Consider the following 20,433-nt stretch of genomic DNA (forward strand, 5'->3'; position numbering starts at 1 on the left):
CGTACTCTCCTTCTGGTGGCAAAACTCCTGAGAAACAATTCATTCTGCATGAAATGTGAATTTTTATGGACAGTTTTTCCTGCCAGCCACAGTGGGTAGGGGAGTCGGGCTTAACCCATTCTAAACTATTTCCACAGCTACATCAAGGCAAATTAACAACAGAGGTGTACTGGCCTCAGAACCACTAAGCAGGTCATGACAGCCTCACAGCAAATGTTTCAGAGAGAAACAGCCGTCACCTCTGAACTGCTATGATTAGGCTTGTCACCAGCCTGTGGTGCTACTGGGAGGAACCTTTCAGAGGTGGGTGCAGGGAGAGGAAGTTAGGTCATTGGGGGTGAGCCATCAAAGGGGATATTGGGACCTGCCCCTCCCCTCCCCTCCCCTGGCCCTTCCGCTATGCTCCACTGCCATGAGGTAGTATGTGATCATAGAACAATAGGACAAATTGACTTTGGACTGAAACCTCTGAAAGTGTGAGCCAAAATAACCCTTTTCTTCTTTTTAAGTTTATTCTTTCAGGTATATTGTCACAGCAACTGAACTCTGACTAACAATGAGCCTGTTTTGACTGTAAGTCTCTAAGTCTGTCCATATCCTTAGAGGATAATGGAGGACTGGGATCCCAGAGATTTCTAGACATATGAGGACCCTACTTTGTTCTCATTACTCTTGGAAGCAAGCTTCAGCTTCTAGGATATCCTGAGCCAGCATCCATGTAAATATCCCATTCTTCAGGAATAAACAGAAGGAAAAGGCAACTGGAACAAATAACTTCCAAGTTAATATTTTGCCAAGTCTAACCCACACTGGACCAGGCTGTAAATCCCTGATGGAAGCTGGGGTTCATCTCCTCCACCTCCATCCTCTCTATGCTACATTCCTGATGTATCCAGGTATAAGTCTGAGATAGTGGGTCCTGAGGGAAGTCCATAAACTTGGGCTGAGAGGAGCCTGTCCTTGAACCCAAGATACATGAATGGCCTTCTGGGGCTCTGAGATTATTATAGTGGCTCAGACCTGTAACAGAGGAGCATCCAGAGCAGAGGACCGAATCCCAGAAGCCTGATTCAGCACCCAGATGGGAGAAGCCTCCCTGCCCTCCTCTTGTCCAGAGGAGCTGTCCCTGGTGTTGAAGCAGACCAGCTGCTGCCTGTCTCTGCGGAGACAGTTGGATAAACAGAGCAAGTGTCTGAGGACACCATTGTTCCAAGTGGGGCAAAGCCCCAGAGGGAACTTGATAAAGCCATTTTCAGCCTGGTATGGCTTGATGTGCCTTTGGCCACCCTTTCTAAATCAGTAAGCAAGACTTGGAGAGCCAGCCTATTGGGGGTGGTTGTCAGTAGGAGAGAAAATAGGTCTTGGAGGTGCTACACCTTCTCCTGTAACCCTCAAAGGAAAACTCTTGAGACAAGGGAAATATCCAGGTTCCCTGTTCCTGCCTGTTTAGGAAGAGCTCTGCCACTAGCCTTGGAGGAACATTCTGTACCTCTTGCCACTGCGCCCTGAGAAGAGGCAGGAGAGAGCCGAGGCAGTAACAACCCTCCCTCAGATATCCATGTAGGGACTGTACATAAAGCAGTAAATATGCCCATGGCTCTTACCCTCGAGAAGCTTTAAAGAGAAAGAATTAAACACACAAATGCATACGTAATTAAATATTCTGAGACAGAAACAAAATATGGACAGAAATGATAGATTCCATAGGGAAGACTGCTTATAAAGAGGTGATATTTAACCCAGAGCTATGAAGGGTGAGAAGGGATCAGGCTGCTCATGACTGGGGACCAGGTCTTTGGGCTGCAGGAAAAGTGTGTTCAAATGTCCTGGGGTAGGAAAGGCCTTGCTTCTTTGATGAGCACTGATATTTTTCTATGAGGCGAGATCTTTCCTAGAAGAGCGACCTCCCTAATGTCACCCAATGGCAGGGGAAAAGCCCAATGGATGGTGGATCAAGGAGGAACTGAAGTGAGGTAGTAATCTGGAACTTAATCCAAGCTTATCATTTTCAAGGGAGCTAAACATGCTCAGAAATCTGTTTTAATAGACTGACCTTGGATTGTGCTGCCTAGTTTTCTGTTAAGACTTTCCCTAGTTCCGTGATTTTTTTTTTTTTTACTACCGAATGGAATTCTGTTTTGTATTATGACATGTGCCTTTAAAAAACAGGAGAGAGCTGTATTCTCAGTGGGGGAAAATGACTAGAAAGAGGATGTCTTACAAAAAAACAAAGAAGCAAGCCAAAGCAGAGACAAGGCTCTTATCTGTACAACCCCAGATTCTGGTCAAGAAAAGCTCAGGGAGATCAGAGAGGAGTCTTAATCTGTGAGGAGCAGATGGGGACACATAGAGGGCCTGGGAAGAGCCTAAGGGCTTGGATTTGGGAATGGAATTTTCTAGGCCAGATCAGGCTGCTTGAAAGTGTAGTTAGTCTGCACAGGGCTGTGCTTTTTGTAGGACTTGTATTTAAGACCAGAGAGTATATATTAAAATGTAATGTGTACCTATGTGTGTATGTATGTCTATATGTACAAATACACGAAGAATATCACACAGTGACAAAGGCAGAATTGCTAAGGACCTTCCTAGAGCCTCAGAAGAGACCTGGGAAAGGGAGGGCCCCAGATCTTAAACTTCCTTCACAGCGTAATCCCTTTGCTTGTACACAAGGTCGGTCTCTCTCTGATTGTGCAAGACCTTTCACACAATGCCGTATTACCTGACTTTACTCGGCAGAAAAAAGGCACCAAACTTGAATTACATGGTTAGTTCCTGCTGTGAGGGAGGGAGAGAGGGAGGGAGGGAGGGAGAGAGAGAGAGAATGAATATGAATCAAGTTGGTGTTAATCTCCAAAGAGGCCATGAGGGCCTAACTGGAATAGAAAGGAGGAGGAGAGTGAACCAAGGCAGACAAGCAACGAGTCTTCTGCTTCAGCAAGGATGCTTGCTCCACTTAGGGTAAAATTAACCCCATCTGTAAAATGGCTTGTCCTCACTGTTGGTAATTAGCACATGATTAGTGTGTCCTAGACTCGTTTCCAGAGATACCCTCAGGTACCCCTAAATATGGACCATCCCCACCCCATCCCTTCATCCTACCCTGTTGGTGATTGGAATTTGCTGTCAAATCTGTAATTTCTCTAAACAGCCCTCTAAACTTTAACACTAGCTTTCCTGTTTCCCCTCTGAAAGCATAAGTATATCAATCAGGTCTCTTTTTTGGAGTGACCGGTAAAATAACCCCTTCGATAAATTTTGATGCAGTGAATTTATGCCCAGATTGGAAAGGCAGGACTCACGTACTGTTCTTTCTAGAAATAGCTTTTCATTGAGCAAAAACTTACTGCACATTTGCTATGCACCGAACACTGAGTCAGGCCTTGGGAGTACAGGAACAATTAAGAAAAGATCCCTTCGTGAAGATATCTGTCCCCCAATGGGTAAAGAGACCCAGTGATCCATACAGTGTGGTCATTGTTGTGTGGAACCCAGAGGGGGACTCTGGAAAGATCATCTGGAGAGAGAAAGCAAGGAAAGGCCATTAAACGATGAGACTCTCAGATGCTGTTCCAGATGACAGGGGCTATACTCTGGGGCAGAGGAAGAAGGACATGTCCTTCCCACGCCAGCCTGTGGGAAGTCTCTGAGTTCAGCTTGACCAGTCAAGGTGGCAGCCGCTGACTCATGAGACTTGGCTAAGATTTCAGTGTTTTCAGCCCTGGATCAGATTATCTCTGAGGTCTTACTTTATTTAGCTTTGTTTTTATTTTTAATTTTCTTTTGTCTTCTTTTATTCTTCTTGTTTTGAGACAAGGTTCATGTAAGAACTTAGGCTCATTGTCTTGTGTAAAAGAACATGACATTTTAGCCATAACATAAGAAGTAGGTGCTTTGTATATGTCAAGTACTCCCTGGGAGTAACTTAAACACACAGCAAAGTTCATTAATTCTTTCAGATCACTTGAAATACCATTTAAAACACAAGTGAGGAATGTCAAATCATTAGTTTAATTGCCTTCTGCTAGAGGCATATACAAAATTTCAGTTAATTTTACTTTGACAGAGGCAGTTCTTATCATATATAATTTATCGTGTTACCATTCACTAGGGGGTGTTGCCTCGTCTTAGTGGGATAAAACCTACACTAGAACTTGTTATGGCTTAGATCTAAAATGTGCCAAGTCTCGTGTGTTGGGAGGGTGATTGGATCAGGAGGTCTCTGTACTCATCAGAGGGTTCATCCATTGAGTTCAGTGGCTGAATGTATTTGTTAGGGGATGGGGCCTGGTTGGACATGGGTCACTGGGGGCATCACCTGGAAAAGTGTATTTTTATTATTATTTTTTTTTTGGTACCAGGGATCAAACTCAGGACCTTGTACTTGCAAGGCAGGCAGCAGAACCACTGAGCTAAATCCTGGGCCCTGGAAAAGTGTATTTTTGTCTCAAGCTCCTCCCTTCCCTCTTGGTTACCTGGCTGCCAAGAGTTGAGTACTTTTCCTGTGCCATACTTCTCCGTCATCCTGCTTTTGCTGTTGAGTCAGCTGACTATGTACTGAAACCATGAGCTAAAACAAATCCTTATGTTGTAGGTGTTTTGTCTCAGGGATGGGAAAGTGACTAATAGAGAACAGTTTCATGGGAATCCAGATAAATGTAGAAAAAGTGACTACTGATGTATATGCTTGAGCCTATTGATGGAGAAGAATGTGCAATGAGGCTGACTTTGAGAGAGCAAAAGAATGTTAGTCAACTTCCCCTTCACTGGGACGCAATATCTGTCATCTACAACTCAAAGGAGGAAAAGCTGAATTTGGTTCATGGTTTCAGAGGACGCAGTCTATGTTCAGGTGGCTCCAAAACACAGACATCATGGCGGAAGGATATGGTACAGCAAAGGTACTTAGTTCATGGGAACCCAGAAGCAGTACAGAGGAATAGTCATGGAAAAGAAAGACAATGGACAAAAAATGGTACCCAAAAATCACATCTCCATGACCCATCCAGAGATTCTCAAAAGTGTGTTTTACTCATCTGCCAGGATTTTATTAATCTGATCAAGCTGACATTTCAGGATTAATTGGGCACATAGACTGACTTACTCTTGTCAGCGATTTGCTTTGGACAGTTCAGCTGCCTTTTACATTTGCAATGATTATAAGCATTATGGTGGAAGATTGGAGCATACCTGCAATTTTAGAGTGGCTGTGAATCCATTTGTTCAAGATTCTGGTGTCCTGGGGCTAAGGCTCATTCACCTGTGTAGCTCCATGAGAAAAAGAGGATTGTAAATGTGACTGTCGCAGCAGGGTGTGGTCCAGAGAACTGAGTGCTGCAAATTGCTTTGAAAGTGTTTTACTGTGGGGATCTGAATTGAAGGGTGAGAGAGCAATTCAGTTTTTCTGAAAGAGATGATCATATTAAAAATGTAACGCCCATGACAATTCTTTTCAAAACAATGCAGAGGGCTTTGCTAATTTAGACATGTCTGGTCTGGGCATGTATGCCCAGTGTTTTAGTAAGCGTTATGATATTGTAGCAAAATATTGGAGATAACCAACTTGAAAGAGAAAATGTTAATTTTGGCTCACAGTTTTGGAGGTCTCAGTCCACGGTTGACAGACTCTATTGCTTCTGGGCCTGTGGTGAGGTAGTACATCATGGCCAGGACATGAAAGAGAGGAAGCAGAAGAGACCCAAGTCCCACAATCTCCTTTAAGGATATGTTCCCAATGGCCCAAGATCTTCCTTAGGTCCCACCTCTTAATATTTCCTCTTCTTCCCAGTAGTGGCGTCCTGGGGAACAAGCCTTCAATGAGTCTTAGTGAGGCCCTTGTCCAAACCATAACACCCAGTGAGGCATCTACTGCATTTCTAGGGTTTGACACTAGGACTATTACTAGGCTTCAAATATCTCTGCAACCTTGATTTTCTGCCTCTATGTGTCATATTTCTGCAGTGGAACTCCTAAGTGTTAGAAATGACTGATAGTCTATGGAAGTGCTAAAAATTTTACTGCAAAGAGATAGTCTTTAGATACCCAAAGAGTTGTTTCTACTTCCACTTTCATGTCTGCATAGGTATCTACCCAACTGCCACTATATGGTGTTTCTGTCTCTCTACGGCTTCATCAATCCTGTTAGTAGGTTGAAGTCCTCACATATTAAAAGTTTAAAATAGGGCTGGGTGGAGCTCGGTGTCAGAGGGCTTCATGTGAGACTCCGGGTTCCAACCCAGCACTGGGAGAAAAAGAAAAGCTCAAAATACAATTAAATATTGCTGACATTTTCAAATTTGTAGACCTTTTAATTTTTAAAGCTATATCTTAATGTTATAATAAAATACCTTTATTTCATGTAACTTTAACAATGTTTTTTTGTTAAGAAAATTTAAGGCATTTTGGATTTCTTTAAACACACATAGACATATTTTTTATGTCTGCTTTTATTACCAAGAACAAAAGCGAAAATCTGCAGTTTCCTTTTATTGTGAGGTAAAATATATCTTCCAGAAAATAAAGTCTTTGTAAATGCAGTAAAGCAAAGATGAGGTCCTACTGGACTAGGGTGGACCCTGATCCAAGTGTACTCTTATAAGAAGGGGGAGATTTGGGCACAGACACGCAAGGCCACAAATCAGGGAATGGTGATGATTGCCAACAATCACCAGAAGCTCAGAAGGCCAGGAAAGTTCCTCCCTTTGTGCCTCAGAAGGTGCACAGCTCTGCAGACGCCTTGAATTGGGACTTCAAGCTGCTAGAACTGCAAGAGAATAGATTTCTGTTGTGTTAAGCTGCCTAATTTGTGGTGCTTCATTGCAGCCCTTGGGAACTAAGATATTTTCCTTTGCCTAAACTTGCATATTAGATATCGAGTCCCTGCGAAAACTCTCAGAATCAAAATGGAGCTGTTCGTGTCAAGTCCAAACAAAAGAATAAGCAAAGCTGGAAGGCTGTGCAGGGGGGGATCTCGTGCATGAGTGCCTGATAGCAAGAACCATCACATAAAACTCTGCCAGAACCACAGCTTGGCACAAAGGCTACCACCTTACACAGAAAATACTTCTGCAAGGACATCTGCTGAGGAACTGCCTATCCAACCATGGACTAGTGCCACTCTTATTATTGATCCTTGTATCCAAGGTGAATTGATTCAGAATAATTTATGCGATCTCCCTCATACCACCTTTAATAGCTTCCTCCTGTCTCTACCTCTACAAAACTACTACTCATGGTTTAGTATGTTACCTGCATTCCCATCATAATGTTCTACTATTCCTAATCTGCTGCTCTTGTTCTACTACTTCTAATCTTAATCTAAGTCACTAATCTTTGGAGAATCTCTATTATTTAGATTGATAGTCCCTGATATAGTGTTTGACTTTTTTGGTACCAGGGATAGAACTCAGGTCCTTGTGCTTGCGAGGCAGGCAGCAGAACCACTGAGCTAAATCCCCAGCCCCTAGTGTTTGCCTTTTGAAGGACCATGAACACTTACACTTATTTCTGAGCTAGGCAAGTTGGATCATACAAATGACTTCTTATTTTATGGAATACACAGAATTCCAGAGGAAGAGCAGCAGACAAAAGCTAAAATCTCAGTTCACTGAGCCTTACTGAAATAGCCTAAGGGATAAATCAGGGAGAATTACAATGTTGCTTGTTACTGAAGTTGGGAACTCAGGTTCCCCAGGTTGAGCTACTGTGTTGTTAGTAATAGGGATTCCTATTCTAGGGGATCTGGGCATGTTAGGACACCAGTTAAAGCTCTGAATTAATTAAGTGATGACAACAAAGGTTATCTGGTTTATCTTCAACAAATGTAGCTCCTTGGTTTGGCCTTTGGTTGAATGATTTCAATGAAGGTAATGGTGGTACTTGGTATAATTTCATTGTTTTATAATTTATGGCTTGTAACTTTCATCCATTAGGAGACTTCTTGTGTTTCCCTTTCCCCTACTAACCAGGAGCTTTATTTGCAGTTAGGATAGGTGACCACATGATGGCTGGTAGTGTCCTATCTTGCCTCTGAAATGATAACCCATGTGTTCTGTCCAAGGTCTAGATGACAAATAAATTTTATTCTATTTTATTTTAGTTTGAAAAATTAGCCATTATTAAAACAGATTAACATACTGGCCATAAAACAGCAGAATGAATAATCTTATAGCAAGTTATAAGAAAATAAACTCTTCTATTCAGTTCAATTTTTTTTTTTGGTACCGGGGCTCAAACTTGGGTCCTTGCGCTTGCGCAGTAGGCGGTGAAACCACTGAGCAAAATCCTGGCCCTTCAGTTCAATTTTTAAATATAACAGATTTCTAAGCATTGTACTGTGTGTTTACATCTCATCCTTGTGCTCACTCTGTTTTTTAAAACCCATAATAAATGTGAAAACTGGATGTCTCTAGGACTCAGAACATCGACTATAATGAGATGCAAATTTCACCCTTGCTCACAGAATGTGGGCTACCCTATGACTAAAGATGTTCAATAAAGATATAGTAACCTAGCTAAAGAGACAATGTGTCCATAGAAACAATTTGGTCAAGACAGAAAATAAGGTTCAAGGAAGCAGAATTTGTCCTGGGAGGAGCACTGAGGATTTCTAAATGGATACCTCCATCCTCAATTGACATTTTGAACTTGACGCACATTTATGATGAGTTAAATTAACATTTAATCTAGGTATTCTGATGGCATCTAAAAACCAGTATGTCCTAAACTAAACAGTACCCAGGACACAGCAGGTGTAAGGAAACATTTTTTGAAAGATGAATAAATGAATCATCTGCCCCACCAGAAAGCCCAATTGCTCGGAACCTCCCTTAGAAGTTAATGCCACTAACATTCAGATTAAATTGTCAAGCTAGAAACCTCTAAGCCAACTGATTCTGCCCTCTGAGACTGCCCATATCTCATTGACCTCCGGCTCAAGCTGGTTATCTACTGTCCTGAAAAAAGCACACACCCACCTGGTCTCCCTGAAAGGTGAAGTCTTGGTGGTTCAAACAGCATGGGTGGAACAGGAGAAATTTTACCCACTTCCTGCAGAAAGCTTGAATCCCTCCCACTTAAAGTGCTCACAACCTTCTACCATCATCATGTATATGTCCCTTTAATCAGAAATGATGTGGTACTCATCCCTGAACACCCCGTGCACAGTCTCCATCCTGTTGAGATGCAGTGGATGAAGAGAACAGGACAATGAGAGGAATGGAAGGATGCTGTTCTGGGGCAAAGGGGAGAGCAGTAGGCACTCAAGGACAGCCGCAGAGGCTGTGGATAGGCGCAGGGTTCAGGGATGGCACCAAGCATGTGCAGAGACACTGGCTGGTAGTGGAGTGGCTGAGGTGAGCAGTGTCTGTTGTAATCCACAAGACCTTTTCCAGAAGCAGGCGAGTGACCACTGGAAAGAAATTGGGGTGGAGATGAGATGTAGCCCAGTGGCAGAGCATTTGTCTAGCACATGCACGAGAGCCTGGATTCCATCCCAGGGGTGAGAGAGGAGGGGATTGGGTGACAGCTGGGACAGGCAGGGGGAGAAGGTGAGCTTGGCGCACAGCTTCATCCACAAAGTCTGCTCTGGGCCTTGGGGTGTCCTGGGGCTTTGGGACATTGTTAGAGCACAGGGCTCTTTAGAAAGTAAGTGGGGACTGACAAGTCTTTGTGCTAGCTGTTTAGTAGACCTTGTGCCTCAGGACAGTTAACTTTGCTCACGGATCATATCCAGGGTCAGGTAAGACCCAGGGAATGAGAGGAAGGGGGCATGCTAAAGAGATTCAAAACTGGTCAAGATATGCTGTATCCATGTACCAGCCTCCAAAGTGAATGTAACTGCAATGTACTGCAAACACACACTAATAAAAATTGGGAAAAAAATAAGACTATTTAGACCTAGTGCATGTATTGCTAGAATCTGCTGTCTTAGCAGTTGTATAAGCGACCTCCCCGGGGGAATCTTAGGCCTGCAAGGACCTGGCTGCTCCTCCCAGTGTCACTATTGGTTGGTAGATGGACTGGTGGGATTGTTTTTATTCTCTAGGTGGGCGGATCCCTAATGATGGCCTGTGGAAAAAGCCATTCTGAGACTAAGTTATTGATACTCCATAGGGAGGAAAATGGAGACCAGAGAGGGGGTTTCTCCACTTACTTCATATGTATTCACTTAGTCTGAGATTACATCTTTCTTCTATATTCTAGAGTCTAAAAAATGTTCTTTCTACCTGAACCTAAGCATGAGTGAAAAGATGAATCCAGAATGTGGAATGATCTACAAAGCAGCTTCTCTTTCTTTAAAATAATCACCATCATGAAAAATAATTTTTAAATGAAAAATAATTTTTAAAAAATCTTAATTGACTATTTCCATTGCAGAATTGGGCAATACTTAGTTCTACAAAATAGAATAAGTATCCCCATTTCTTAAAATGTGGAAAGACCACTAAAGATACTAAAGAGACATAACCAAGTACAGTGAGAAATTTTTTGTGTGTGGTGCTAGGAATTGAACTCATGGCCTTGCATATGCAGGACAAGCACTCTACTGCTGAGCTATGCCCTCAGCCTCACAGCCAAGTACAATGAATGGAACTGGGTTGTATCTTGGACAGAGGGAAAAAAATTTATGAAGGACATTTCTGAAACAGTGGAGGAAATTAAAATATGAACTGTTTATTTGGTTGTTAAAATTCATTTTAATTTATGTGTGTGTATTTCGCATTTACAGCCTTGCATGTGTTAGGCAAATGCTCTACTACTCAGCTCCACCCCAATCCCATTCTAATACTTTTTTTTCCCCCTGGTACTGGGGATCCAACTGAGCTAAATCCCTGGCTCCCCATTCTAATTCTCCTAGGTGGGACAGCAGTAGTGCGGTCATGTTGGGGAATGTTTTATTTTTCCTTTGTGGTATGTGAAAATGTATTTAGGGAGGAAGCAGCATAATGCTTGCAACTGTCAAGTGATTCTGCAGACAGAAAAATTAGAGATAAAGTAAATGTGAAATGTGTTAGAATATAAATAATTTGTGAGTATAGGTAGAGGGGATCTTGGTATTAATTATGATTTTATTTCTTCAATAAAGAACATCTTCAAAGAATAAACTTGTTAAGTTTTTTGTTAAATAAAATTTTCTCTTAATGTAGACTTTCATGAAAAAAGGATCGAAACATTTCAAAATAAAAATCAAGAAGAAAAGGTACAATTCCTCTTGATAAAATATTTTATTGGTAGTGTATGTTTGGGCTATATCTCTTGCATAATGTAAACTACTTTAATGTAAGCCATTTTAGAAACAAGCAGTGTGTAGGGCTGGAGGTTTAGCTCAGTGGCGCCAGTGTCTGCCTGGCAAGTGGAAGGTCCTGAGTTCAATCCCTGGTTCTGCAAAAAATAAAAATAAAAAAAGAGAAAGAAGCAGTGTAACAGTCTCCTTTCTTTTAGAAATTAGAATCGTATGTGATACTTGCTTTGCATTAAAGTAAAATAAAAAATATGGTAGCCACCCATTGGTTCTTCTTATTTACAAGCTATTGGTCGAGAAATGCAGCTATCTAGTGAGTGTCGCTCTGATGCTTGGCTTGTGCTGTGAGTGCTGTTCTCCAGCATTCTTTATGACATGGGCACATACAGAAGATGGTAATATCTGCATGGCCAAAGGGGTGAGGCTGCTGATGTCTGAAGACGACTAGCCCAGAAGCTCTGCTGCCCCTGGGATGCAGGAGTCACTATCTTGGCCCTCTGGGCCATGAACCATCTGGGCCATACAAGTTTGCCATAGTCCACAGGTTGAGCAACTCTGCTTCCATGCACAAGAGTGCTATGAACTGCTTTAAGCATGATTTGAAATGATTGGTTCAGAAAGGCCATCTATTGTATGTCCAATACTCTATGGATTTATACTTAGGATCCTGTGACTAGGTTTGAATCTCGCTGTGTACTTGCAGTTGTGCTAAATATCAGCACAGTGACCCGTCTCTCGACACATTCCTGTCTCTATCATCGCTCATCCCAACACTTGTTGTGATAGATCTTGTGTTATAACAAGGTTAACAACGAGGCAAACTCCTACAGGAGCATATGGAGCAAACTCAGGAGCTAATGTTCTGTCTCTGGCTTTGGTGATTCAGACCAACTTGAATGGATTGAGATAAGGCAAGAAATGACTTTGGGAACAGAAGCTGAGACAGGAAAAGTTAACCTAGTTTCATCTAAATCTTTTTAATGAAGTAATGTTTCCTGTTTAAAGCTCAACGTTCTGCATATGTGCTACTGAAACGAGCACTAAAGCTCAACATTCTGAAGGTCTAAATACTTACTTTAAATTTCCTAAAGTTTCCCCATCGGGAGGCTGTTTTGGTTTGGGTTTGGGTAGGGTGCTGAGGCTGAAACCCAGGACCTTGTGCATGCTAGGCAAGTGTTCTACCACTGAGCCGTGTCCTCATCCAGGAGGCTGATTTAATGAAGAGGAAAAACATTGGCTTGGCTTGAAAAAGTGTTTTCTTGTTTTGTTTTGTTTTGAATCATTCCAGGGCATCAGAATATCCTGGTAAGCATCTTAAAAACACAGAAACCTTGGGGTTGGGGTGTAGCTCAGTGGTAGAGCACATGCCTAGCATGTTCAAGGTTCTTAGTTTCATTTCTGGCGCGCGCGCACACACACACACACACACACACACACACACACACACATACACTGCTTGGATATGCACCAAAGGAAGAAAATGCAGATTCCCAGTGCTTATCCCCAAGAGGGTCTCGTTCAATTGTTCTGACATTCTTTTTTGGGAGGTGGAGGGGTTGCTGGGGATTGAACCCTAAGCCTCACACATGCTAGGTAAGCATGCTCTCTGGCACTGAGCCCCACCTCCAAACCCTGACATTCTGCTTTTGAAAGCCCATGTCTCCCAGGTGATTCTAATGAACCACGGAATACTGAAGCCTGAATCAGAAGATGGTAGTAAAAAGTGGAGAAGTATAAAGTGCTTTACAGGAGCTGGGGGTGTAACTCAGTGTTACAGCATGTGCCTACCATGTTCAAGGCCCTGAATTCAATCCTTAGCATGCAAGCAAAAAAAAAACCCAAAAAGTGATTTAGAAACAAGACATGAGTTTTATGATGTAACTGCTATAATTTCCTTTCTCTCTTCATCTTCTCATAATTTCCCAACGTAATTCCTTCTGGAATCCTGGCGGTTTCCCTGCTATTGCTCAGGACCCACATACCTGTAGTAGGGACAAAAGAAGTCTCTGGAAAGCAGCTGTATCACCACTTGGGAATGTGCTGTCGATGTACAATGTGCTTTCTTTCCAAAGTCAAATACTAGTGTTTTCGTGTCATTTATCATGCATTTGCTTCCTTCCATTAACTTGGGCACCTTGGAGTTCCCTGCATCAACCGAATGCATTGTGTGCCGGTGTAGTAGACAGGAAGTCAAACTATTGGGCCATTACTTAATTCTAGACTCATATTCCAACTTCTTCTTTTCAAAATAACCAATTTGATGGTCAAAATAAAAACATGGAAATAAGACAATCATACGGCCCAGGAAAAAAAGTATGACTATAAATTGATGCTGAGATTTGCAAGATTCAGCTAGTATGATCCTATAAAAGTTAAAATCATATGGACTCAGATAGTCTAATAATGTCAACAATGACAATGATGATGATGATTAACACATAGCATTTACTACCTATTAGATCCCATTCTAAGTGCTTTATTTGTACCTGTTCACTCATTTAATCTTCACCACAACTCTCTTGGTTTGATACAATTACTATTATCCCCATTTTACATTTGCAGAAACTGAGGCATGGAGAATTTGTAGATTTGATTTTGCCATTAATTAGCAGTATGAGCTTGGATATACCACTTAGCCTCTGAGGATCTCAGTTTTCTGGTTGGATAAGCAAATCTTTATGGCTGCTTTCTACTTGATGGTTCAGTAACTTTGTGAATCATTAATTCCTAATGCTCTCTGATCACTTTGTTTCATTTAACCAAGACAGTCCACTTCTGTCCATTGATCCTATCGAGTTAGAGCAGTAACTTATTCTTTTTATATGGTTGCCCTACTTTATTTAATATCAACCTTTGTTCTGTTCCCTCAAACCACTCTACATTTTGACAGACTTCTAGATGTAGATAGCTTGTCTACATATATCAACACTGGAGCTGAAGACTGCCATTTAGGAGCTAAATACAAGTCTTGGAACATTAGTGAGTTAAATAATGTCATTTTCCTGAAAATAACGTGATGTAGAAATGAGTGAGGAAATGATGAACATGACAACAATAGTAGCTGAAGTACTCAGTTACATTAAGGCCATGACATCTCAGCATAAGTTAGTACCTCCTTTTATACTCTCTTAGTGAATATTGATCGTGCAACTGCTACCATTCATGGGCTGTAAAGAAGGATATTCAGTTTGCTAGTGCACCCAACAATGATGCAACTAAAAAGGTTAGTTTTTACCCTTCTTCCAAATTTGAAAGTGTGAACCGTGAGAATGGGAAAGCAGGAAGACGAATACTGAAGGAAAAAGGACTGAAGTTCTCTTTTTTAAATAGCCAGGGAAGCAATGGACAGACTTCTCCTTCATGGCAATTTACACATTCCAGAAAAACAACTATCTAAGAGAGAAGCTAGGGCCAGGGATTTAGCTCAGTGGTTCTGGCGCCTGCCTCTCAAGCACAAGATTCTTTTTTCTTGTCTTTATATATCCTTTTATTGGTACATTTTAGGTAAACAATATAATGACATTCATCATTGGAAATCTGCACCTTTACATAATCTCTCTTGGTTCTTATTTTTCCCCCTTCCCCTCCCCTCCCTTCAACCCCTCCATCCCTCCCTATTTACAGAGACTTTGTTTGCTTTTTTTCATTTTCTCATGTTAATTTCATTCCCTTCTTTCCTTTCCTCTACCCCTACCCCTCCTACTTCCCCTTCTCCTTTCCCCTTTTCTTCCTATTTCACATTATCTATTATACCTTTTAGTCCCAAGCACAAGATTCTGAGTTCAATCCCCTGTACCAAGAACCCTCCCAAAAACCAGAGCTACTCTTTGGCCCTGGGATTTAGCTCAGTGGTTCCACCGCCTGCCTCGCCAGTGCAAGGTACCAAGTTCAATCTCCAGTAGCAAAATAAATAAATAAATAAATAAATAAGAAGCTAGATGTAATGATAGCAAATTCCTAAAACATTCAGGTCTTTTTCTCTGCTTTTCTATGGAAACCTTGAAATGTGTAGTTTCAATTCTTTATCTTCAAATCCAAGGGCTCTCATGATTCCCATATCAAGAAGTTACATAAAGAAGGTCAGATAGATGATGAAAAATACTTTCAGCTATTTAGGCCCACCTGGCAATTCTAACACTCAGTTCCCTATTTTACATGAAACTCTGAAGTTTGTGGATTTCTCCAAGCGTTCAAGTGACTCACATCCATGAAGGCGGTAAATATGTTGGGCCAAAACACCATCAGAAACATCTTTGTCAGCAGGGAGCTGAAGTTACATTAATTAAAATGTACTGAGAAGGTACAGGGTGCACTCCCAACAAGTCACAGACTATTTTTATCCTAATTAAGGATGTTCCTTTCTGGCGTCTTGCAACACAGGGAATTTGAATTTTAAAAGTTTATGGAATTTCTAGAAGGGAGGTCAACAGATTCAGACTGGATCCTTCTAGCTAGGAGCTGGGTGTATTTTGATAGAAAGCTACCATTTTATAGAATAGATATTTATTCAATCACATCTTCATGTTCAAAGGAGAGTAGGAAAAGGTTTGTAGCGAAAAGATCAGAAATAGGTAAAACTTGGGTAGGAGAGTAAATGACTTGGGACACTGAGACATAATCACTGAGACAATATAGGAAGAGTATGTGGAATGGAAGCTGCATCTGCACTTGCTGAGACTGTTGCCATTGTGCATCTGATGCCTCAGCAAACAGATCCTTGTCTGAAAAGGCAAGATACTACCAGGAGTTTACCCTCAGATCTAAATTCAGTTCATTACTTTTGGAATAATATAGTGATTCACTATGGAAACTGTGTTTTCTGTATAGATTTTGAAAACCTGACAAAGCTTGTGAGACATTTCTTCACTGGAGCTCATGTGACTGCAAATCCCTGGACATGACTGTGAACTGTCATTTTGTTTGTCGTCGAGAATTTCATCATGAACTTTCAAGCACTAGTGAACAGGTGCAGCTTTTATCACTGACAGAGGCAAGTGAAGTAACCCAGGGTGAGTAAATAAGCGGTAGCTTCATGTTCTCTGGACCTCTCTTTCCTGTTTTTAAATGACAAATGGTACATTCATCCTCCACATTTGAAAAAGATTTGGAAAGAAAGAATTTGGGTCAAAATGCAGAGATTGAGCTTTTGGCCTTCTTGAAAAGACTTCTGAATGAGAAAAGAGAAAAACATTACTTTTTGGTTTGTGGTGACACAGGATATTGAGGTTGTGAGTATGAAAATACTTTTTTGCCTTCAATTTTTAAAGCTGGAAGAGCATATGAACAAGAATGGTTTGTGTTGGCACCAGCAGAATTGACATTTGGGAGAGAAGAGAGAAGCTATATTCTAGCTGGAGGACAAGATCCTGAGCTTGCTTAATTCTACAGGAAGCAGCAAGAGGGATGGGTCTTGCCCTACCACCTGTGTGCACCTTTGATTAATGCTCCCTGGAGCAGAAAGCAGAAAATGGGAATATATGACATAAACATTAATCCACATGTTTAACTCTATCAATTAAAAGACCAATAAACAGGAAGCTTAATGGGACATTATGCCACAGATTATGCTAATTGGCTTACCATATTGATTTCTGAGCATTCTCAATTTGTTTATCAGAACAAAATTTATTCTTTTTTAATTACTTTGCCAATTTTTTGTTGTGTTCCATGGTTTTTGTGATACAGAGTTTTGCATCATAGGAAATTCTCTACCACAATTCATATTGAACTGGTTATCATGAGCTGGTTTAATCTGATCAAAATAACATCGGCTGACTTCCTGTTTTCAGGTACAAAGTTGGGGTTGCAAAATATGGATGGATCGATGTAATATCATTGTAAAGGGGATTTTTGCCTGGATTCAATCTAAGTACATCTCAAAAAATTGTAAAATAGAATCTACCAGCTAAAACTAATGAGCACAAAACTGCATTGATTTGGCCCAGGGTGGACAAATAGAACATCTGGCATATTTGGCACCAGTGACACAGCTGGCATTGTTGGAAACATTTCTGCAGAAGGTACAGATGCAGAAATGGGAGAATTGGTACAAACAGTGCAGATGGAACACTTGGAACAGATGACAGTGGGCAGAGCTGGCGATGCTGGCACAGGTGTCATAACCTCAACAGCTGGCACAAGTTGTGACAATCCTGGGATTTCTTAGTACAAGGCACATGTTCATTTTGGCTTGGGCTACAGAGAGATAAGAGCATTTTATAATTAGTAAATGTGCCATTTAAAAAAGAACTTTTTCCCCCTCCATCCTTAAGGACATCCACCTCCAACTGTTAAAGCTTGGAATGTAAAGCATTTTTGCAAATTAGAATTTCCCCGAGAAAGCCATAATTGATAAATACAGATTTCATAGAAGAGGCAATTAGATATTTTTGTTCTGGTATAGATAAAATTCATGAATGGAATTTCTTCATAGGAGTTTTGTAGCAAATAAAGGTTAGAGTTTTGGAAATGAAAGTATATTTTGCATTTAAATGAAATTTATTTGTTATCAAATTAGAGGGTTATTTGTTTCTGAAGTATAGTGACTATTTGCCACTTATATGAAATTTCCTGTAGAATCACATTTGAAGATATGGTACAGAATTGGAAACCTGTCTACAGAACAGGTTGGGAAAAGAGAAAAAATACTAGAATATAAAATATGGAAAATCATGATATTGCCACTTTCAAATACCAATGGGACTTGGCTTAAAATTTCATCTAAAATGCTGTAAGTTGGGGCTTGAATTAAAAATACAATACAGTAAAATCCTTTGGGCTTTGACATTTAATGCCAGGTGAAAGTTGAAGAACAAAGAAACTTGTTAGTAGTTAGAAATCATTATTTTCTCCCAATATTTTAATTGTAACTAAAATCTTTCATATCATGGGAAAAAAAGATTCATTATAAAATAAAACCTAATAAGGGATTAAGTAATAGGTTCTTAAATTGCCTTAAACATATTCTTGTTTAAAAAAATGAATCTATGGTCTAAAATATATCAATATTTTTAAAAATATCAATAATCACTCTTAGTGTTAATGACTAATCATCTTAGTAGGTGGAAACAAAGAAAATCAGGCCTCAGTTGTCTTTAAGACCACAAATTATACACATACCAAAAACAATTTTTTAAACCTCCCCAAAGGAAATTATAGATGAGAAAAATGGATTAGATGTCACCAACCCTAGGACCTCAGGTAAATCTAAAATTCTTTAGGAATTTCCAGACTATTTTGAACTAAAACTCAGCAGAATACATCAGTTTCCATTCAGAATCAATGCAACACAGTGAATATTTTATGTATATTCTGAGACTTTTTGGAAACCATAACAATAAGAATTATTTCTCACTGGATCTCACTAAAAACATGCTTTGTTTCCAGATGACCCTGTATACTGTTATTTGTATTTAATAAAAACAGCTATTTAAAGGCATTTAAACATATCTGATTTCAATTTCTCTGTTATTTCTACTTCTTTTAATCTCATGTTGAACTTAACTAAAGTATTCCTGCTGTTTGGAATTTTCATACCATCACTTAACTTTAGTTCATTTTTTTTGAGTATGCTCACAAAATTATTTCTGCTTAAAACAAATAAAATACTTTAATAGGTTAACTGTATTTTTGTGAGACAGAGCAACTAAGAAATGGAAGAGGAGGAGGAGGGGGCAAGAGGACTTTCACTGTTCCCTCTGGGCACAAAGATGATGACAGATGGGTTGGTTCACAGGAACAGGCTGGGAATGTCCATCTCCACTTGGTTGAAACACCACTTTGTGGCTGAGGCTCAGATGAACATTGTTTCTAATCAATAAGTACTTGATGAAAAACGATCAATTCAGGGCGTAACAAATGGGGTATTTCTAGGCTTGGGTGTTTGTGGGATAGGCGGGAGTTTTTCTGAAGGGTGAGGATGAGGAGGGTGAGTCATTCCTTTGAACCTCTGCCCTCTTTAGGAATTAAATGAAAATTAAACATGAAAGATGCAATCTGCTGTAGCACTTTGATTCCTCCATCATTGTCCCAGCCACTGTCTATTTCTGAGCACACTGAACTTTCCGGGTTGACATCTCGCTGTATGTAAATATCCTTTTCCTCCTCTTAGCTCCAAGACATCAGGATGTGCTTTCATTCACCCTTCCAGTTGCTCCACATTACGCTTCTCTGCTCTCCCTGGAGGGCTGTGGTGAGCTGTGTGTGCTGGGATTTATGGGGACAGGGTGTGAGCAGAAGTTCTTTCATGTGGAGCAGCTCTCTTCTCTACACATGGCAACTTGGGATTCATATTTTTCCTGAGCTTAAGAAATACCTGTTATGTTGGAGAGGGTGCACAAAAATAAAACGTAGCCACCTGAAATGAAGCCACTTACAAAGGCAAAACAAAAATCTAAGGAAAATGTACATATTAATCTCAAAATTTGAGGAAATTTTTTGTACAGAGATCATCTTTTTCCACCTTCTCCGCATTTGCAGATGCATTGGCCACAAATCCCTAAGACCCCACAGCCTCCACCCCCAGCTCCTTACTCTGGAGTCAGGAGCAGCAGCTCATGCAGCAGGCATCACACCAGGGGGTGCTAGCAGTGAGCTCATTTGTGCAAAGTCATTGTTTTCCTTTCTTTGCCCACCATGGGATTCTGTGTGGTGATTAAGGTGTGAAGTGTGGAGAGCAGAATGGTGGTTACAAGGCTGGGGGTCAGAGGGGAGCAGAAATGAGGAGAGGTTGATGGATGGGTGCTCAGTTACAGCTACGGAGGACTAAGAAGTTCTGGAGCACTGGTGCACAGCACGGTGACTATAAATAATAAAGCAGGGTACAAATCAAAATGATAGAAGGATTCTGAATTTTATCATTTAGTAATGATGAATGAGGAGCTAGGTATGTTTCACTTGATTTAAACATTATGCATTGTTTATAGGTCTTTAGGCTTGATTAGGTTCAGGTGCAATTTTTAGCCAAGAACATTTCCTAGTTAGTGCTGGGTGCCTACTTCCTGTTGCATCACTTTGTAAGGCATGTACTATCTCCTTATCCTACTTTTTAGGGGTGTTAAGATTGCCCAGTGAGTTCAGATGGTACATGATCCTTAAGACTACTATCAAGCTTCCTTCCATAAATAAAGATCACTAATGTGATCCCAGTATCTCTATATAATCACTAGGGAGTCCTTTAATTGTAAGCAAATAGT

At 40.7% G+C, this 20,433-nt stretch overlaps 1 long non-coding RNA gene across 2 annotated transcripts in view; it reads left to right on the top strand.

Moving 5' to 3' along the window:
- Window positions 1-18,680, top strand: part of LOC110350923 (uncharacterized) — a 30,887-nt gene extending 12,207 nt beyond the window's left edge. For both annotated transcript variants that reach the window (XR_002397869.2, XR_015444506.1), the window contains exon 3: window positions 16,067-18,680. This is a non-coding gene — a long non-coding RNA (uncharacterized LOC110350923). The remainder of the gene's footprint in view (window positions 1-16,066) is intronic.
- The last annotated feature ends 1,753 nt before the right edge of the window (window positions 18,681-20,433 follow it).

This window comes from Heterocephalus glaber, unplaced genomic scaffold (assembly GCF_053883595.1).
Source record: "Heterocephalus glaber isolate CG9 unplaced genomic scaffold, H.glaber_assembly_v1.0 deba00001600, whole genome shotgun sequence".
Classification (NCBI taxonomy): domain Eukaryota; kingdom Metazoa; phylum Chordata; class Mammalia; order Rodentia; family Bathyergidae; genus Heterocephalus; species Heterocephalus glaber.